Genomic DNA, 22,200 nt, shown 5'->3' with positions numbered 1-22,200 from the left:
AATGCAAATTCTTCGAAAAGTGCACGTGTCGTGAGCAGAACTGCTACTTTATTGTCTTTTTTTAATTGTCCATTGTGCAACACCTGAAAAGCCTGTGAAATAATACGAAATATATGGTGCGCACAAAGTCGTTCTTGTTTTCATCGATAACATTCTTCACATCAATCAAAGTTCTATTATTATAGCATGAACTGATCGTCAACCTTAGTTAGGTGAAGTCGGTTAAGTCAGGGTGAGTGAAGTCCACTACGAAACCTTAAATATCAACCATAATTTCGCCGGCTAATACCATTTCCCATGAACCAGGCCGCTTTCGCAAGATATACCAGGCATTAGAGCAGACATTTAGATACGCGCAACATACAGTTCAACTGTCCGCCCAAAGAAGTTAGGCAACTGACCGGTTTAAATACTGGATACCCAAGGTAGCTCATGATTATCCACGCAAATACTTTTACCTAAAACTGTATTTAGTAATGCGTAGATCAAGTGTCATCTTTTCTTTGATTCCACCAGTTCATTGTTTGAGCGCCACCCCAGCTGTATATTGAGAGGAATTTGTCTTATAAAGGCCTTGCTTTCTTTTTATACTCCTTTTCCAGCTTCCTCTAAATCAGCATCTTCACAAGAAAAAGCCCAAACACTACTTCATTCTGAACTTTGAAGACAACTACATGATTCTGCGCAAGCGTTTATGCATCATATCTACGTGCTAATTAGCGAACTTATCACACGTTAATCGAGTTACAGCCGAATCCTAAAGAAAAATGCCGACTCATACAAAATGGCACAGGCGTTGGCGTAGGCAGTTGTATTCTTTTCTTTTTTTGCCGAGTGTACTTGATCAGCTTTTATTGATATGCTTGATCGCATGTGAGCAGTTTTACTGCTGTTACGTGTTTTCTTATACTTAGAGTACGTTTATACCTATAGCAGGCGAACTTTCACTTTTTCGGAATTTTTTACTTCCTTGTGTGTTTAGTTATAACAGGACTGCTTAGCTTACCACGACTACTGAAATATAATTGACTTCAAGCACACTCACCTCTGTATTCGTCTTCCTGTGAACTGCCTTTTCTTCAAGTGTCAGTGTACTGTGCATTGTGTACGTCCGCGACAATGACAATATTCAAAAGGCTAAGCAAAGTAGACCGACACTGCTTACTTCATCACATGTGAACGGCCCCATTACAGAACACTTACAACGACGATAAATAAAGCTGATTGCGATCGCGCAGAGTAATCTCCACATTTTCAACATAGAGCAGTAACATTTTGCAGGATTTTCTCTGACCTGCAGGCCATCAGAACCAGCGCCCAGGCTTATCTATGCTATTAGAGCGACTAGGTTGTTATCAAGATTTCAAAAGCGCAGGGCTTTTCCCACCACGTATTTTGGCGATATTGCGATTGCTGTAGTTTCCTGATAATAAAGGACTGGGGGGAGCACGCGTGCGCTATCTGTGTGTTCAAACAGTATGCGTGGCAGGAGGACTTTCCCCTCGAACGTAGATGTAAGGGGTATATAGATGTCTTTCTATGAAGCACAATTTCAGTGGCAGTAATTCGTCGGCGTCAACAGAGCACGTACCTCGCAGAACTTCGGTCCCTACCAGCCAGGTGCGGTATTGTGTAAACTTTTCACACAGTGTAGTGTCATTTCTGCTTTACCCTGGGTTTTGTTTTATATGAAAAAAAAATTGTTTAAAGGGTGTTGCGAATTCTGCCTGTGACTTGGGCCATCTTACCGCAATAGAAAGTAAAAAAGTCCGTGCAGAAACGTACAGGTATGAGATGCCGAACCTTCTTTGTGAGAACAAAACAGGTACTAAAGGCACCACATCAAGCACTGTTTATCTCAATAATTCCAAACATTGCACACGACTGGGCTTAGCCAACAAACCCATTAATCTATTTCTTGAGCACACTTTATTGATATAAAGATACTCCAACTTACTGCGGAGATCCATGCGAACAAGCTAGAAACGATGAAGAGAAATTAAATTTAAAATTGAGATATAACTGTGTCGTGCTGATATAAACCGAAGTGTTTAATCTTTTACACTAGCACTTTTCGACTGACAGATACAGAATGTAAAGTGTTACGCTAAAACTACGTTTACAAAGTTTTATTTCTGTCGTTATGAACGGCGGTATGTTTGCTACTGAAGCCAGCAGCGGCTATCATTTTCGTGGTTCTTGCCACCGAAACAAATGTGTCTGTTCATCTTCATTCCATGCCAGGTGAAACAAAATGAAGTCAACGTTGCTAATTATTGTCCTGGCGGTAGCTGTCATCACTCCTTGCATCGCTTACCACACAAGTGAAACCAAAGAGAAAGGTAAGCACGATTAATCTGATAAACGTATTGTGGTGCAATGTAAAATAACATACGTAAAAAAAATCACGAGCCACTCCACTGTGTGAAGGTGGTTGACCAGCAAACCTGTTTAGCACAGGACACGGGGGCGACACATAATTTTGAACAAAGGTGCGAACTCATTTATTGTCTTGATGCGTGGTCATGGTGACGAAAAGTACGCACACTCATTTAGTGTCTTGATACGTGGTTAATTATTTCACTCACAACTGCAATCAGATTCTTTCATAATGTTAAATCGATGCACGTGCGCCACTTGCGCCATTTTTTGCTTGCTTACGGGAATTTGAATGCTCACGGAGGTATGAGCCATTGGTGGTAGTTTCTTTAAGGAGAACGAAAATGCACGAAAATACAGCGATATGCAGCTTTGCTGTAAAAGGAAACAGCCAGAAGAGCGCAAGTCTTCAGGCTAACTTTATTTCAAGTAAAACACCCAAATATATATGCTCGTTGCGCACACAGCGAAAGCGCAGCTAGTGCATGCAGGTCATCTTGATGCAGTTTCAAACGTTCATATTCATTTTTGTAAAAAAAAATAAATTATGGGGTTTTACGAGCCAAAACCACTTTCTGATTATGAGGCACGCCGTAGTGGAGGACTCCGGAAATTTCGACCACCTGGGGTTCTTTAACGTGCACCTAAATCTAAGCACACGGGTGTTTTCGCAATTTTTCTAAAGTGAAATGCATGGAATGGGGAGGGGAGAGGGAAGGATTGCGGAAGTTTTACACATCGCCTGTGATCGAAAGCATAATTCTAGTCATTGACCTCAATTATTCAAAGAGGCAGACATCAATTGCACCAGAAAGCGGAACACGTATTAAACTAATTAACAAAAATTTGTTTAATAACTACATAACTATTCTGACGGATATAACAATTTAGAAAATGTAGCCGGTGAGATATAAGGCGCATTCACTTCAAATTAATTCACATGATGAAAACAGTTTTGAAATATAATTTCTCAGTGCGTGGAATGAAGAACATGCCCGATCGAGTTGCTTTTGTGCTTCATTGCATAAACGAGCGTTTTGATAAAAAGTAAGTAGACAACAATGAATTTTTACGGAGAGCTTCATGGCGTATATCTCGAAAGTGGTGTCATCCAGGAAATTCATTCCATGTGAATATGCCTTGCAAGCTCACCAGCTACCAATCGTAATTAAAGTATGTGCTTAAAAAAATTAGAAAGAAGATAATTAGTACATATATGCTAATAACTAGAATATGTGTTTCAATTTCTATTACATGTAACGTCCGACTCATTGAACAATCTTGGTCACAGGCCAATTTAATTATTTTCTAAAACATAGAATATTCGTCCCTGGTAATGTGGCTGCCACTTATATTTATTTAAAAAAGGACAGTAAAAACGCACAGAAACTTTTCACATTTCAGTTTCTTTTCGTTTGAAATCATAAGCACAACGTTTGAGGAAGTGTACATAAACGGACCACATACAATAAGAGGTTGTCCACACTTATCAGAACTGTATTGAGCTGGTACGCCTTCACTCGTTTGATTTAAGGACAGGGCCCTTCATTGACTGTTCGTGAATATCGGGGTGCATTGTAGGTATCAATTTATGGAAAGAAACCACAATTTCTGTATATGGGCAGTTCGTAGTTTAAAATTTTTTTCATGTTTTGTCAACCTTTTTATTCTGGTTTGTGTGGAGGACGTCCCCTAGATATCATGCAGAGCAATATTTCACGCCAACTTTCGGTTTTTATTTATTGACGCAGAAGACAACTCACTCAGACAAGATGGACGTGCCTTGGAAACGCTGGGAAAGATTTTGCAAGGAAAAGATACCACGACTGAAGGCCGTGCAGCTCTGGCTGAACTCGCGAGTCAGCTAGGGGCCTTCCATGGCACGGACACCCAACTGGATGAGAACGCCTCTGAGTACTTCTTCAAGAAGATCCGGAGGGTGGTCGAGAACGTGGCTAAAGTAGTTGTAGTAAACAAAGTTGCTGGTGCCGTCGGAGGAATGATTGGATAAAGATTATTGTTAATAATTCCCATCTTCGCTGTATAAATTATATGTATTGAAATAAGGCCAACAATTTCTGCCTGTTCTGTTTTCTTTCGCATAGATAAAGCTAAGATATCATAAAAAAGCTCTTCACAAAGTCCCGACATATGTAAGTTACCATGTTTTCATAAAAAAATTGTGGCTATCTTCTTGAATAATAAAGATTTCAATCAAGTGCAAGTACGCATAACTAAATGATAGCAACGTCGAAGTCGTAACAGGAACCTGAAGCTGAGCGTGGCACAGCTCTCTGCTGAGGCTCGCTGTTAGGCTGATAGCCTTAGGAGTCAAAACTGGCGCTCACTCTCTGAAAAACTAAACGGCAATCGCAGCACTGTGCTCATCTGGGCTATGTAACATCACTTAACCTATCCCGGCTAAGAAAAATCACAGAAATTGAGAAGCATATTAAAGGTTTACCAGTCAAATAACCTCACAGACTCCTAATGCCTTGCACATTTACGACTACGTTGTGTCCCACTACTATATACGCCACGGTACGGGGACTACACGAGTCCTCCCAACACACTGACTTATGTTAGTGCTCCTATAACTGTCGCTGAGATACGTGCGGGGCTCGCCAACCTCTGTGGTTCGGACACCAATGAATTTATGACTTACTCGAATGAGATATATGATTTTAGCACCCACCTAGAATAGTGGACAGAGGCCGCAGTTGTTCTGGTTCCCAAACCTGGAAAAAACGTTATTTAATGTGTTCCTGATTTCCTCATCTCGTGATTTCGCAAACTGCTCGAGTGATTTATGTAGCTCTGCCTATACAAATTTCTTTCTGTCACCTCCGCGCTCACCGACACAATTTCACAATTTATGGCTGTATTGGTACCATGTCTACTCACAACATAATTGTCCACCCTAAAGATGATGCCATAAACTTAACATCTTCTGCACAATACCGCGCGGTGTTAGCCAAAGACCTCTAAGGGGCGTTCGAAAACCAAGCCCACAATACGATTGTTGAGCAGAACTGTTAGCACCTACTCTCTGTGCCTCGAAGGTGTAGAACTAGATCCAAAACTTCGCGACCGATCTGTCAGCCTTGTCATTGGTGATTTCCTCTCTCCCTCTGCACCTGTAGCAAAGGGCAGTACTCCAAAAGTCTGCATGCTCTCACCCCTTCTATGAAAAATTATGGAGTTTTACGTGCCAAAGCCACGATCTGATTCTGATGCACTCCGTAGTGGGGGACTCCAGAGTAATAGCTACCACTTGAGGGTCTTTAACGTGCACCTAAATCTAAATGCAGAGGTATTTCCTCATTTCGACCTATCGAAATACGGCCACCGTGGCCGGGATTCGATCCCGCGACCTCATGCTAAGCAACCACGGTGGTTTCACCTACTATCCTTGCCATGCAACTTAAACCTCTGATCCTCGTTCTTATCTCAAATGTTCGTCATGAACTTTGCGTAGACAGTTTAACTTTCTGGGTAATGATCGGCTCCCTCAGATACGCTTAATTCAAGTTGCAGGAAGCACCTACCCCCATCGATCAATACATCCGGCGTGGATGGCTCACACGTTCCTTTGCCGAGTCGTAACTACTTGTCACAACGCACACTCGTGGATGAGACCTGCCTCTTAAACTCACAATAGATCACAAACCCATTGAGCGCAAATTGTTTGTACGGGTGGTTGGTTTTGCTTTAAAAGTCAACGCAAAAGTAGCACATGCGCTAGCTTCGCCAATTTACCACCCAATGTGACCAAATTGTGCACGTGCTTCCTTGGTTCTCTACACACATACATGGCTTTAAAAACGGTGATGCCTTATGCCTTGCGCAGGCTTGATACACCAACGCCTATTGTACCACTCACCCTATCACAACCTAATGCGCACATAACACACATGTGCGTCTACGCTACTCATGAAAGCACAGAAACTGGCACTTTTCCGCGATATGCACATAGCTGCCGTTAGCCTGGAGAGCCTTGGGACGGCAAACGCTTTAGAGGAACTTATAGAAGCTCAACAGACCGGCCAACTTACGCGATTACGTTCCACAACCCAGGGAATTCTTATTTCACTAGGTTACCGACCCAGCCCGGCTGTCCTTACACCTATGGCCCTTTATCTTGAAGCATGTACCAAACTGACGCTACCTCGTATTCCTAACGATATCAACCTTACCGCCATATTTTCACAGGGACCATCGTTTACGCTACTTGCGGCGCGAATATTACGTGGCATGCAGCGCCGTTCATGCGCTCTTCAGTGGTGCCGGCCCAGGAAGTGAATGCGAGGGGAGGTCATCTCATCACCGTATTTGGAGCCTTGGAATCGATGTTTTCGTCTTCGAAGAATGCATAATTGTTAGAGCAGCCCGTTGCACCTCTTCATATTGTAACAGACACATCATATATGATCCTATTCTGACAGGCTCACTTCCAGCATGTCGCCGTTTGCTTTTCAACACTATGCATCCCACCCAATGGTATGGAGGCCAACATCCTGTTTCTCCAGTACACAGGGGAAGCTGTTTACCGCAGGAAAAAATAGCAAGGAGTGGGAGGGAAGAAGGTACTATCAGTGTGAAAACTTGAGGTTGTGCATCACTTAAAGTCAACAGTAGATCAGTCAAATGTTCAGTGACCGATCGTTTGATCGTGTGTCCGCAAAACTTTTCAGCTTATAAACCAGCATCGGTGTGTTAACAAAAATTCTTTTCTGCTACAACCTCTTCCGACATTGCTTGCTTCACTACTCACCAAACATCGCCTTAGCCTGCCCGTTATCGTTGTATGCACGCCATATACCATATGTATGTGTTTCTGAGGAAGACGTAAACAATTAAATTAGTCAGAAACAATATGTAATTAGAAACATTATGGATCTCTCTGCGGAGTATTTATTTGAAAGAAATTTAGGAACGATGGCACAACTTAAATCCTAAATAACGCGCTGGATCTGCGGTCTTCTTTTATTTTTTTTTTCTTGCTTTCTTCTGTTGCTGGGTTTTGGTGGAAGATCTCAATGGAAAATAATTATGATGCTTCGGCACTGGAGTTGGCGCATAAAATCTGCAGCGGTGCCAGTGTACGACCATGATAACTTCTTTATCAGACTTTATGCGCACACAGGACGCACTTCTGAAACTGCGCTTGGCACCATAGAGAATTCGTGCCACAGACACTCACGCAACCTATGTGATTCAAGAGGCAGACACAACAGGCCTTTAAAGAAATATTTACGCAAGAATTTCTCGACTTCGACCACCCGCAGCTGCGACGTCACGCTATCTGCGTTCTCAATTGATCGGTTAGCCCTCCTGAAATTCAGGAACTTACTTGCTAATGCTGTATAGCCGGCGACTGCAAAATTGTTCGACATCACTACGTACCAGAAGACGTGACTGGTAATGACCTACGAGCGTTTCCCCACGCGAGCATCCTTGCATTTAGCCCTCACCGAAATGCTGTCGTCCTGCGATCTCAAGTTCAGCAGCAAGACACCATGGCCTCAGCGCTACCGCAGTGTGGAGACTAGACCTCTTGAAGTGGATTCACGTGATAAGCTCCGTTTTGTGAATAAAACTGTGCGGCACGAATGGCCAACCTCTGAACCACATGTTCAGTGGTTGCAGTTCGGCGTGTCTTGATTTTGTGTCCTACAAATCTGGTATTCTGGCGCCGTTCGAGGAGGCCATGACATCGCCTTTGCTAATGTGTTTCTTGCTACTGCATGCAACAACGTGCGTCCTATCTCTTTGCGTTTATTTTTATTTTATTGTCTGTTTGCATCATATGAAACTTCCAAACAGCTTACAAATGTGAAAGAGCAATAACAAAGTTAGGCGCAATAAATATCGGCTGCAGTGATGAGAGGTAAATTAAGATTTCGTCGCGCAGTCAGAGATCCAACCATGCTCAAGCACACGAAAACCTTGCATTTCATGTATCTCAATCGTCCGTGCGGTACAATCACAAAACCATGCGCATGCGCTCGTTGGGAATCCGTGTCGCAAAGGTAGCCCGCCCTTCGCGAGAGCTACAAACAGTGGAGAACGCTAAAGCATGAATACATAATAAGAAAGCTCATCATGAATCTTTACGGTCAAACACCTAATTGTCTAGACCAGTTAAATATGCGCTCTGAAGCATGTCCCGGAAATAGACTCCCTCTTACAGGAAATAAAAGAAACTTGGTGAAGATGTCTTTTTTTGGCTTATGACAACAATACTCTTATAGTAGCAAATTTCTAATCAGACCTCGTCTTGGATATGTGTGTCATTTATTAAGTTTAATGGTGTAGTGTTTACTTGCTCGGAGAAATCGTCCTTCCAATTATGGCGGCAGCCTTCGCTTGAGCTACCACGCGATTTTTTTGCAATGACAGCGAAAGCGATAGCTTGGTCATTTTGGTCGCATAAAAGTAGCGAATCAGACTTGCGCTTCCAGTCGATTGCCCTGATTTACATGTTATGAGAGGATAACTGGCACTACATATCAGTTCGTGAGGCGATTCTGCTGTCCTTAAACCTGTCGATTCACTTCAACACAGAAATGGTAGAATGAGGCCCGTACCCTAGCCCGTACCAAAACCCTGCTTGAGGGCTAATGAATGGCCATCGCTTGCACAGGTTTTGATTCATGGAATAAAATCGCGTGTCGCAAAAGAATGCCATCGGAAAGTTGGTTCATAAGGACGAAATCAAAACTATAGTGCGAGTAGATGAAACCAAAGAGACCGTGCAGAAGTCCTGCCGCCTGTTTGTTGTTCTCGTCTTTATGCCATGTGATTTTTTAGTTGATTTTATCCTGTCAGCTTACAATTCATAACGTTTCATTCAAATATGTCAGGGTAAATATCTTCAAGTGAGGTGCACTATAACATCCTTCTCAGGAAAGTACTTGCGTTTGCCTATATGTAAGGTCCCATCCGTGTTTCTAAAACGTTATAATACTTGAGAAGGCAGGAACCTTTTATATCGTACAGATTACCTTGAGCTTTTGTTTGAACTGACGTTGCAAAGGCTGTGGTTTCCATGACCATACGTTTGTGCGAAGTTCATGTGTACTGTCCTGATATGAGTGCAAAGGAAATTGTCAAGAAGTCTTGCAGACACATGCTGTACATTGAAGCAAGCGTATGCGTATTTGTTAGTTTAACCTGAGATTAGGGACTAAGTAACGGTTGCAGAGGATAAAAAGATTTTTTAATAAACAGCGAAAGCAATCTGGTGACACTCAAGCATCACAAAGCGTACAGTGCGCGGCTTCCTTCTTTCTGGCGTAGCCTGTTCCACAATATCACCAAAAGAATCCTTGAAGACGTTCCTCAAGACGTCATGAGAGATAATTTCCCCATTGGCAGATTGTCTATGTGCAGTATGCGTAGCAATGATGAGGTCGCGCATATGCATGATCAAAAATAAAACAAAAAGAAAACAAAAAAATAAATAATTTAACTTGAAGAATGGGCATGCTCTAGCTATCGCTCAGTGCTAGTTCAAATGGGGGCACGTTCGATTTAGCCACTCTGATACACCAGATATAAACATGGACCACCATATATGTTCGTATGGTGCTTCTCTCTTCGAAAGCTCCACATTCTCAGACTTAGGATAAAACTTTCTGTAAATGGTGCTGACGTATCGCCTGTGCACACTAACAACCCATGATGAATAAGCGAGACATTTACAATATGCTTTAATATTCAGGTCGTTGCTGTTTATTACTTTTAGAAATTATCAAATGTCAAAATAGCTTTCTTTTTCGCTCCTTCAAAGGCAACATAACTAAGCGTAATGAGGTCAACGCGAACAGCCTTGTAGATTGCCTGACTTTCCCTAAATCTTCTGCTGCACGCATAATTTTCCTCCGTAACTACTCTGTTGTCACAACGTCGAGGCCCTCTTCCGAGGCATTCAAATGCCGAAGAATGGAAACGACATCGTCCAGGTTGTCGTTCGTGTCTACCAGCGTTCGCTTGCTTTGCAGCAGCCTCCCTAGAACTTCTAGGGCTCGTGCAGCCCTGTCAAGTGCTTTGTCATCTATGCGAAAGAGAGGGAAGCAGTTATTTCGGGTTGCTTTATACCTGCACTATTGAATTGCCTAAACGTTGCTAACTCACGAACCTGCAGAGTGCCAAAGTATATTTTTGCTTTGGAATATACCTATGATGACGGTGGGACATAGTGATGATAGGATGTCACATTTAAGTTAGTGCGAGAAGCAGTGGAACGCTGACACTTTCTTCCACTAGCGTAACTATTGTTTCTATATAGTACGTCCAATGCATTTAATAAACTCTTTTGAAGCAAACTTACTCGAAATGGGTGCAAGTGATAATATATTACTCGACAATGGACTTCGAGAGCTTTCGAAAAACGTTTTAGGCACCGGCTAATAAAGGCGCTCATTGCGCTGTGCACTTGTGTTTTTGTTGTAGTAAAAGTAAGTGTGCTGTGCTTCATAAAACAAAATAAATTGATCAAACTTAGAGGGAGAAATCATTGCCAGCTTCGGCAAAAACATCTTGCGGCAATTTTCTCACAGCGTCACTGCCATCTAATGTGTAAAGAGAAGGAGTTATAAACATCCCCAAAGCGTGTAAAATAGCCTGTATAAAGAATGGATGAACATAATTTTGAAATATTTGATAAATATACAGTATTAGATCACACAAATTATGTAAGCGTGCAGTAGCGAATATTGTGGCCATTATTTCCCTGTGCTGGTGATTTGTGCCATGCATGCTTGTTACGCTGTTGCTAAAAAGTAATACTACCTTACCCGTTCCACTTCAACGGCCTACTTAGTGACGACTTCTTGCCGTGTGAGGAAATATAGCAAACATTGTTAGCACATCTCTCCACTTTTATTGTGATAGCAAATATATGGACACTCCAAGTGAATTTCTGACGTCGTCCTCGCCAATTGCGTTGCCGTGGCGGTGTGCGTATACTTAAGTATATGTACGCGTTATTCCATGCACTTCTATATGTCATGCTGTATTTGAAATTTATATTGCTACAGCATACTATCACTAAACTTGCTCCTACGAGGTCTCACATTCCTGACTATGAATATATATTATCCCTCAAAACTCTGCGAATGGCAGCCCAGTAACAAATGAAATGAAAAATAACGCTCACATGACATACATTTTATCTTGGCTCTTCTCAGATCACGAAATATTATGAGTGCAAAACAATGTAAGACCTGAAACCTGAAAGTGGTGTGTCTTGCGCGGAGGTTTTTGAGCAGCGTAGTGGCACCTTTGCGATGTCACTGCAGGTCCTACAAGGCGCGGTGAAGCGTTTAAGAGGGCCATAAATTTTGGCGTACACACGCATAGTAAGAACAATGTCAGAGAAGTTCGAGCGCATCGTTAAACATTGATGTTACCACCAGGGCTTCGCTCCTCTTTGGGCTGCACTATCTCCGTGATGGGCCAACGAAACAGGATATAATCACGCCTGAAACAGAAAAATGGTGGTGAGTTGCTATGCAAAAGACTTGCATGTTTATTTATTAAACACTATCAGACGGCCACCGTCGAACAGAGGACCCCTATAGCACAACAGCTCAATCCTCTAACCATTAGTCCACGGGCGCGTGCTTCCGTGAAACGAATAGAACATGCTTAAGAATTCCTTCGTGCAAGCTAGTGCATTGAGATGGTTGGTGCGCTTTATGAACACTCCACGCGGCTTTGCGCTGTGATTGAGGCAGTTTCTCACTATATTATTGACAAGGGAATCTACCACTACTGTCTAAGGAAGTTCTCTAAATGTCCTTGTGCCGTCATGAGAATGACGCTAAATGGGTGTGTGAGGTCTGTGTTGGCTGGTATTGCACGAAGCTTTATATAAAGCGTGGATATGGCTGCACAAATACTCTTTTTAAAAAAATCTCCGTAAAAGGTTCTTTTTCACCCTTATTACATCTTTGAAAGAAGGTTACTCACCTGCAGTGCATTATCAAGCGAATAAAGGAAAAAACAGACGACAAACGGCTCCGAAGTGTATGATTCTTGTTTGCCCTGAAACTTTCGATGCCCGCTGATAGTTTTTACCTATGATATAACTACACATTGAATCACAAGTACTCATAAATAAATAAACGAAGTTATTGTGTAATAATAAAGTGAAAACAGCTCGGTGCCTAATGCTTTAGCTGGAAATGAACCATTTAAACAGACCGAGTGGTGCTAGCCAGCATGTAGGAAGGAAAAAGATAAAAGGGAGCATCACGCAGCGCGATTCAAGTCGAGAGTGTCGTCCCGGCACGTGACTACAGATACAGGCACAGCAGCTGCGCATCGATTGAAAACTACTCATAGAATAAAGAACCAAGTACCGGTCACCAAAGGACTCGACAAGTCTCGATTCTTGCTCCTTGATCTCCATGAAAGAGGTCACGTGTAGGGCCAACACTCAGCAATGTACAGAGCAAAGGGACCGGCGTCACGGAGTATTCATTTGCCAAGGCTGGCTGCGTGACGTAATACTCCCTGTTATCTTCTTCCTTCCTACTCGGTAGTCAGGCACGTCGTCATGGTGTTCTAGCTCTCCAGGAACGATGCCAATCCGAAGCCACCATATAAAAGCGTTCCCATGCATACAACAGCGCTGTAGTGCCAGATTTCCCTCTATGTAATGCCGCAGGCACAACCCAGGATGTTTTTCAGGGGGGGGGGGGTTCTACACAAGGTAACTTTTCCATGAAAATGAGGTGCGGGGGCGTACCTTTACTAGTACAAATGTGAATAACGCCCACCATTCACCATAAAGACGCGTAAACCCACAAAAGAAAAATGAAATAAGGCGTATCTCACAGGTACGCCTGTGAGATACACTTCTTCTTTATTTGTCAAACAAAGAACCACAACACGTGTACTCGCGAAGGAAAGAAGCGCAGGAAGAACACTGCCAAGAACAAGTAAACAAACGAAAGTGCAAAATAAAGATATTAAGTTGCGTTTTCTGAATTATCTCCGAAAGAATGATACAGAAATACATATTTGCTGAACAATCACAGTTTTTTGGATCCTGGGTTTACACCTCTACCAAGTCAAGTGCAAAACCGGCTCGTATATTTATTTGGGAAGTTTCGTAAGGATGCCTGGTTGCCAATCCCGTCCAACGGTGTAGAGCACAAGACGCTGCGGTTCTATACGTGCTGCGCCTACCGCGCAAGGTGAGAAAACAGCTACATAAGCAAAGCAGATAAGCGTCTTCGTCAGGCGGCTCGACCAATAACTGCAGAAGTGTAATTCAAAACACGCCGAATCATTCTCCAGTGCTGGCGGCGTTTTCGCTACTTCCTCTTTAAATAAAATGATGCTGATCCATAAATATTTTCACAAAGAACGGTTAAAGTTGTTAATTTTTTTTTCCTTACTGTTTGACTGTTGCCTCCGGTCTCTTAGTAGGTCAGATAATTCCTAAACTTATTGCGACTCTTGTTTGCAGTTGCCAATTTTGCACGAAAAGTACTGTACAAATAGGGAGAAACAAGACCAGGTAACGGGTGACATTCATATTTCATGTGGGCTTAATGGTTTTTGCAAGGTTTGATGTTGGACGCTCTTTCGCATGATCTTATTTATATGAACCGATATCATTGGCATATGGTTCCGAGGATCTGCCAGCGTAGCGGCGGTCCGCCACTCGAGGAAATGATGAAGCAAAAAGAAATAATAAACGCAAGCCGTGTTTTCTCCAGCCGCAACTCGTTCCACTAGCGTACAGACCAGCTGACTACGAACTGACCCTTTCTTGGTCCCTGGGTCAGTCTAACCAAAGAAGGTTGAACTAACGAAGCAATACCGATGCGCGTGACCATTGCAACACATGGTGGCAACTGAACGCATCTAGTTAAATGCGCGGGCACTGAAGTGATGAGAAAACTTAACTTCCCACCGCAGGAGATTCTGATAACTACCGCCATTAAAAGGAGTTCAAAAGGCAGCAAAATATTAACTGCCGAATAGTTGTCAAGTCCCACGCGTAATTTGTAGGCGCTTTAAGACTGTGTGAAGAGTGGTGGTATGGGCGGGGGCCGGCACGTACCCAGGACATTTTATCGGGGGGGGGGGGGGGGGGGCAAACCAAGGTAACTTCTATGCAAACGAGGGGGGGGGGGGTACCTTTACTATTACCAATATGAATAACGTCCAACATTTGCCATAAAAACGTGTAAACCCACAAAAGAAAAATTAAATAAGGTGCAAGTTACAGGTACGCCTGTGCGATACACCTATCCTTTACTTGGCAAACAAGGAACTACGTCAAATGGACTTGCGCAGGAAAGAAACGCAGGAAGAACAAGTAAAGAAGCCAAAGTGAAAAATAAACATTACTTTAGTAGAATACAACTTAAACAACAGCAGTTGTTTAATGACAGTTGCCAATCACAGAAGCAAGCAAAATCGTCGACATACTGTCTTTTCCAAACGGCGTCGTGCTTGATACCTCCGAAGTGTCTGTTGTTCTCCAAGATTCTTTTCATCGGCGGAAGCAATGAGGTGTGCAACAGACATGGACAAAGTGTATGGAGTCTGAGCATTTCACTCTTCAAAAGTCTGCGGGGTATTTCATTTCAATGCTGAACCCGTTTTACTGATGAAACTGCACTGCCAACTGAAGTGAAACTTGACAATAAATAGTTGCAGTGAAGCAAGCATGTTATTTCAATTGAATAAAGAATTAGGCACTCGCCATTCCACTTTGATAGGCGAGGAAAAAGGTATAAAATTATACCTTTAATTAAGGTATAAATTTGGGTAACAGGAAAAGTTTTAAGTACGAATTATTTGCAGCCTCGTGGAGGAACAGTGGCTGGCGGTTATGAGAGAGCGTGGGCGGGGCTTCACTGCAGATTTAATTTGTATCCGACTATAGTATCGTTTTTTTAGTTAGCTTTGGAAGAAATATAGAAAAATATATATTTGCGAAACAATCACAGTTCTTTTGGACCCAACCCGCCGTGGTTGCTCAGTGACTATGGTGTTAGGTTGCTGAGCACGAGGTCACGGGTTCAAATCCCGGCCATGGCGGCCGCATTTCGATGGGGGCGAAATGCGAAAACACCCGTGTTCTTTGATTTAGGTGCACGTTAAAGAACCCCAGGTGGTCGAAATTTCCGGAGTCCTGTTGTTTTGGCACGTAAAACCACATAATGTAATTTTTTTTTTATTCCTCGTTTACTGCTCTACCACGTTAAGTGTCACAACCGATTCGTATTGTTATTTGGGAAGTTACCTAACGATGCGTGGCTGCCAGTCCCGTACAACCGCGTAGGGCGCAGGACGCTGCGATTCTAAAAGTACTACGCCCACCACAGAAGGTTCGAAAAACACCTACATAAGCACAGCAGAGAAGTGGCTACGTTAGGCGGTTCGAATGATAACTGTAGAAACGTCGTTCAGAACACACGGAACTGTTCTCGACTTCCTTTTCTGCCTACTTCCTTTTCAATAAAAAGATGTTGATCCACAAATATTTTCATACACAACGGTTAAATTTGTTAATTTTCGCTTTTGCTTCCTGTTTGGCTGTTGCCTTGGCTCTGTCCCCATGAGTGGATCGCTTGATTTCTCAACTCCTTGCAACTCTTGTTTCCAGTTGGCAATATTGCACGAAAAGAGCTTTACAATTAGGGAAAAACCAGACGAGTTAGCGTGTGACAATCATATTGGCTATGAGTTTAAGGGTTATGGCAAGGTTTGATAATGGACGCTGTGTCGCATTATTTTATTTTCCCCCTTATCCAATCCACATCACGGCTATACGGTTCCGAGGATCTGCCAGTGTCGCGGCGAGCCATTACTCGAGGAAATATTTGAGCAAAAGGAAAAGTTAAAAGCAGTTGGTGCTTACTCTGGCCGCAACTCATTGCACTTACAGGCGCCGACAAAAGTTGTATACTCCACGCAGATTGCTACTGCAGCGGCGTCGCTCGGCCTTTTGGCGAGCTGAAGCACGAACAATTGACATGAGTCAAGCGACATGCCTGTAGATAATAAAGGGCACCCATTGGCTGTCTCGATCCCAGATGCTGCCTGTAGATGGCGTTGCGATGCAGTTTGCCGTTGCTGCGGCTCCCGCTGCGTGGAGTATACCACTTTTGTCGGCGCCTGTACATACAGACCATGCTGACCACGAACCGAATCCCTTTCCTGGTCCCTGGATCAATCTAAACAAAGAAGGTTGAACAAACGAAGTAACAGCGACGCGCGTGACCATCAAAAAGACGGTAACAACTGAATGCATCTCGAGTTAAACGCGTGAGCACCGAATCGAGGAGGGAACTGGTCTTCACAACCCAGGAGATGCCGATAGCTACCGCCATCCAAAAGAAATAAAAATAGTAAAATGTTGACCGCCGAATAGCTGTCAAGTTTCAACATTGATTTGGAGGCGCTACAGGAATGTGTTTCAGAAGGGGGGGTGTGGGCGGGGATGGCGGGGGGGGGGGGGTATGCGTCCAAATAAATTTCGGGGAGGGGGGGGGCCGGCCCACTCTTGGGTACGTGCCTCTAATACAGTAAGAACCTCTATGGCCATACAATATTACACACAAAAATACTGATTTCTATCGTTTTCATAATTTTTCTGTAGAACATTACTCCCATTAACTGTAAGATTTCTCTGTGCGTCAGATGGCGACATCTTTCAGAGACATATTTTTCCAGGTGGCGAAAAATGTCTAGTCGTGTTCGTGGTCGAATCGCATGAACTGATGCTCAGGAGAAGTTGTATTCTAAAAATTCAGGTTAGGAACAAATTCAGGAACAAATGTTAACGCGGCCTATGCAGACCATGCAGACCGTGTCCGTCGGAGTGATTGTTTTCCCACATGTATTAGCCAAGGCACAGTGGCCAGAACAGTACCTGTCTGTGCGTAGTTTCCACAACAAAGCACCGCGTCCCTCTTCTCGCATAAACGTGTCTCCGCGTTTTGTCCGAACGCCGGCCGAGAAGCTCCAGCCAAACGCTAATCGCAATGAAGCAAGGCGGGCCCGCCTACGCGCAAAGACCACTCGGTTAGTTCAGATGCAGGAACAGTGTGCTGCTGCGTGTACGGCGCACGCTGCAGCTCAATGCTGGAGGCCCCCGGACTTGGTGCTGCGGGAACGAAAGCCAGAGGCTAAGCGACAACGTCCGCAGAACCCTGCAGTTTAAATGCGAAAAGTGGACGCACAGATCGCGACCGCCGTGAGCTTGCCGCAATGCGGGAACGTGAAGTCAACGCAACGTGACAAGGCTGACAATACTCGCCTCTCTATTGTTGTGTCTGCACATGCCACAACGCGCGTTTTTTTAGTCAGTTTATGTGTACTGCAATTAGTACGGCCACTGCAACTACGAGTCTTAACCGTCGCTATAGCATTCATTGCTTCGACGTTTTTGTGAAATTACGGTTATATTTTTTTCACCTGAGAACTACACTACAGTGCAATTCAACATTCTTCTGGTGGTTCCACTAGTGCCCTGCAACCGACGTTTAAATAAACAGGTTGTCAAACACATAACTGTATTACACTTGAGCTCATTCAGGCAAATTATTATTGTGATACAATAGCGCTATCTGCATCATATCAGAAGCAATGATCCCAGTTTGTTTTTCTCGTTTATTACCCGAAGATGTGCGACTCTGTGTGTCCCTTTCGTTGTGCGGAGGGAAACAAACGTGTCAACTGTCCTTGAAACGTTTAACTAAGGAAGTTCACTTTACTCGTGTTAAAGTAGCCAGCATGAATTTTAAGCAACTGATTATATAAAATGTAAAGAATGGAACGCCTTCCACATATTTACGGGCTTGCTTACTCTTAAGTGCTCTCGGGAACCCGAAAAGAGATGGTACTAAAAACAAGAGGCACATTAAACACAAATGCACACAGAGTCCAAGAATAAGGTAACCTAAAAGAAAGAAACACCAAACAGAATACTATTACAAAAATTTATTTACATATTTGACTTCCATCATGGATTAGGAATCAGAGGGGAAAACGCCAGTTTTGCCTGAAGGACGAAGCCTTGTCGGAAGGGCGGGAAGTATTGCCATTTCAAATTGGACCACCACTAAATTTCATGTTGATTCACGTCCAAATGTCAGTTGGGCCACCTCTACGTTTCAACGTGGTCCACTTCCTAATTTCAGTTGGGCTGCCTGAAAATTTAGGTTGGACCACACGCAAATTTCAAGTTGGCCCACCCCGAAATATAAAGTTAGAATACCTCCAAGTTTAAGTTGACCCACTCCCTAATTTTAAATTGGCCCACCCCCCATTTCAAGTTTGCCCACCTAGAAATTTCGGTAAGCCTGCTCCAACTATAAGCTACCCGGTGCATTTTCTGTGGAACCCTATGTATCCCTATGGGTATACCTACATCTGATCATATGGGTATTCTCTCTAATCAGTTTTATTTTTCTAATTGTTCCTGATTGCTTATAAAGCTAGCAACCATCTACATTTTCACTATAATAACGATTAAATGTCGTAACTTGAAAAATTACGCATTTTTGTGCAGATAGAAGGCATTGCACTTTCACCTGACAGACAGACTTTGCTGGGTACTCGACAAAGAATCTTTATGCATTAAAATAACAAGAACGCCCTTGTAACTGTCGCACGCTTCGGAAATGAATGTCTGAAGACAAGTGTCATCCCGGAAATTATTTCTAAGTGAATATGCCTTTCCAACTCACCGGCTTTAATTCGTAAATTCCTCTATGTAGCGTAAAATATTAATTAGAAAGATCATTAGTGACGTTTATTCAGGTGGATATGTGCTTCAATTTCTCGTGCCAGTAATGTCCATGTTCTAACAATCGAACGGGGGGAACATAATTATGCTGTCCGCCAGTGACAATTTGTCAAAGTTCTATAAAAGGTAAAAACTTGTCACCCATTATATATTACACAGCGAAAATGCTTTATGCGGGGCGTAGTTTGGTTATTCCGCTACCGAATGCACGAACAATGCGCGCAAGGCTTAGAATTTCAGTTCAGCATGCCTAGTGCTTACAAGCGAGAGCAGCGAGTGTCATTGCTCTATTTTCGAAGTCGGCTGCATTGGGAAGAGAACACGCATATTCCGATCAGGCTCAGTAAAGTGAAAACAGTGTACCACGCGAGGAGTAATACTTGAGGTTAACGAAATAGCTATATCTAGTGCATCCAACAGACTCCGGAGTCTACCCGACACCGGAGTCCAACACATTGCTGAGTGTCCGTGCAGAATACAAGCACATATGATGAAAGCGTTTTAACTCGAGAAGTTTGGTAAATAGTTCACTTAAACGTTACATCGAACAATTAATCCTCACAGGACGTTGGTGCTGGCAATTATGAAGCAAGATTTCCAGTCAGGTAGTCTAAGCTGAATGAAAGATTCATTTAGAGACATTACCAAAGAATGGGAGCACTCGCTTTGAATAAAGGCTAAGGGTGGAGATCCCGTGTAGACGTTTTTCTTTAAGCGTACTTGCTTCAAGTAAAAAGTTACCTCTCTAAGAGACGGCAGTGTGTTGTATAAAAGATTTACCTTCCTCAGCCCAAACAATACTAACCAGCACGCCACATGACTCTGTCTACTGGATTTTCTGGTGAGCTCATGCGTCAATGATTTCCTACCTATCCATAGAATTCGGAAGCTCTGATGTGCGCTGGTGATACAGAACGAATTTTCGAATGTAATACACTTCATAAACCAAAGGCAGCTATAAATGAGGAGTTCATTCATGTTCGAAGACAGTTTAACAAAAATCGGCTCACCATTACTTAAAAAACAAATCGCGCCACCTTTAATTTTAAGGAAAAATAACACATTATGAGAATTTCTGAGTGAGCCTGGATGATAGTTATTCAGATCAACTAAGGCAGTTTAAGTCTTTCGTCGTCACTTTTCGATGTAATACGAATTGAGGTGCCCAAATTCATCATCATCGTCATCAGCTTGGCTACGCCCGCTGCAAGGCAAAGACCTCTCTCACACTTCTCCAACTGCCCCGGTCATGTGCTAATTGTGGCCATGCTGTACATGCAAACTTCTTAATCTCAACCGCCCACCTAACTTTCTGCCGCCCCCTGCTACGCTTCCCTTCTCTTGGAATCCAGACCGTAACCCTTAATGACCATCGGTTATCTTCCCTCCTCATTTCATGTCCTGCCCATCCCCATTTCTTCTTGATTTCAATTAAGCTGTCATTAACTCGCGTTTCTTCCATCACCCAATCTTCTCTCTTCTTATCCCCCTTAACGGTGCAACCATCATTCTTCTTTCTGTACCTCGTTGCGTCGTCCTCAATTTAAGTAGAACCCTTTGCGTAAGCCTCCAGGTTTCTGCCCCGTAGGTGAGTACTGGTAAGACATAGCTGGTATATACTTTCCTCTTGAGGGATAATGGCAAGCTGCTGTTCCTGATCTGAGAATGCCTGCCAAACGCACCCCCGCCCATTCTTATTCTTCTGATTATATCAGTCTCATGATCCGAATCAGCGGTCAATACCTGCCCTGCTGTCCTCCTCCGAGGCTGTTAAACATTAATTTAGTTTCTCGCGAATTAATTTTTACACCCACCCTTCTGCTTTGCACGTCCAGGTCAGTGAGCATGCATTGCCATTGGTCCCTTGAGTTACTAAACAAGGTAATATCATCAGCGAATTTCAAGTTAGTAAGGTATTCTCCATTAACTCTCATCCCCAATTCCTCCTAAATCCAGCTCTCTGAATACTTCCTGTAAATACGCTGTGAATAGCATTGGAGAGATTGTATCTCCCTGCCTGACGCCCTTCTCTATTGGGATATTGTTGCTTTCTTTATGGAGGACTATGGTGGCTGTGGAGCTGCTTATTATCTTTCAGTATTTTTACATACGGCTCTCCACACCCTGATTCCGTAATTCCAGCATGACTGGTGAGGTTTCGACTGAATCAAATACTTTCTCGTAATCAATCTAAGCTACATATAAGGGCTGGTTATATTCAGCACATTTCTCTATCACATGATTGATAGTGTGAATATGGTCTATTGTTGAGTAGCCATTACGAAATCCTGCCTGATCCTTTGGTTGACAGAAGTCTAAGGTGTTCCTGATTCTATTTGGTATAACCTTAGTAAATACTTTGCAGGCAACGGACAGTAAGCTGATCGGTCAATAATTTTTGAAGTCGTTGGCGTTCCCCATTTATATGAATTAAGATTATGTAGGCATACGTCGAAGATAGCGGTACGCTTGAGGTCATGAGGTATTGCGTCTACTGGGTGGCCGGTATTTCTAGAACAATCTGCCCACCATCCTTCAACAAATCTGCTGTTACCTGATCCTCCCCAGCTGCCTTCCCCCTTTACATAGCTACTAATGCTTTCTCTAATTCTTCCGGCGTTACTTGTGGGATGTCAAATTCCTCTAGACTATTCCCTCTTCCATTATCGTCGTGGGTGCCACTGGTACTCTACAAATCTCTATAGAATTCACCAACCACTTGAACTATCTTATCCATATTAGTATCGATATTGCCGGCTTTGTCTCTTAATGCATACATCTGATTATTGCGTAATCCTAGTTTCTTCTTCACTGCTTTTAGGCTTCCCCCGTTCCTGAGAGCATGCTCAATTCTATCCTTATTGTACTTCTTTATGTCAGCTATCTTACGCCTGTTAATTAACTTGTAAAGTTCTGCGAGTTCCATTCTTGCTGTAGGGTTACAGGTTTTCATACATTGGCATTTCTTAATCAGATCTTTCGTCTCCTGCGATAGCTTACCCGTATCCTGTCTAATGAAGTTACCACCGACCTCT

At 43.1% G+C, this 22,200-nt stretch overlaps 2 long non-coding RNA genes across 2 annotated transcripts in view; one reads left to right on the top strand and one right to left on the bottom strand.

Moving 5' to 3' along the window:
* Positions 1–22,200, bottom strand: part of LOC140215971 (uncharacterized) — a 106,881-nt gene that overhangs the window by 59,128 nt on the left and 25,553 nt on the right. The gene's annotated exons all lie outside the window — the stretch shown is intronic.
* LOC129387255 (uncharacterized) lies at positions 1,516–4,498 on the top strand. The gene is made up of 3 exons (XR_008614510.2): positions 1,516–1,620; positions 2,245–2,342; positions 4,131–4,498. It is a non-coding gene; the product is annotated as an uncharacterized lncRNA (long non-coding RNA).

This window comes from Dermacentor andersoni, chromosome 2 (assembly GCF_023375885.2).
Source record: "Dermacentor andersoni chromosome 2, qqDerAnde1_hic_scaffold, whole genome shotgun sequence".
NCBI classification, from domain to species: Eukaryota; Metazoa; Arthropoda; class Arachnida; order Ixodida; family Ixodidae; genus Dermacentor; species Dermacentor andersoni.
Note: the sequence above shows the minus strand (reverse complement) of the source record. Positions and strands in the feature narration are given on the sequence as shown.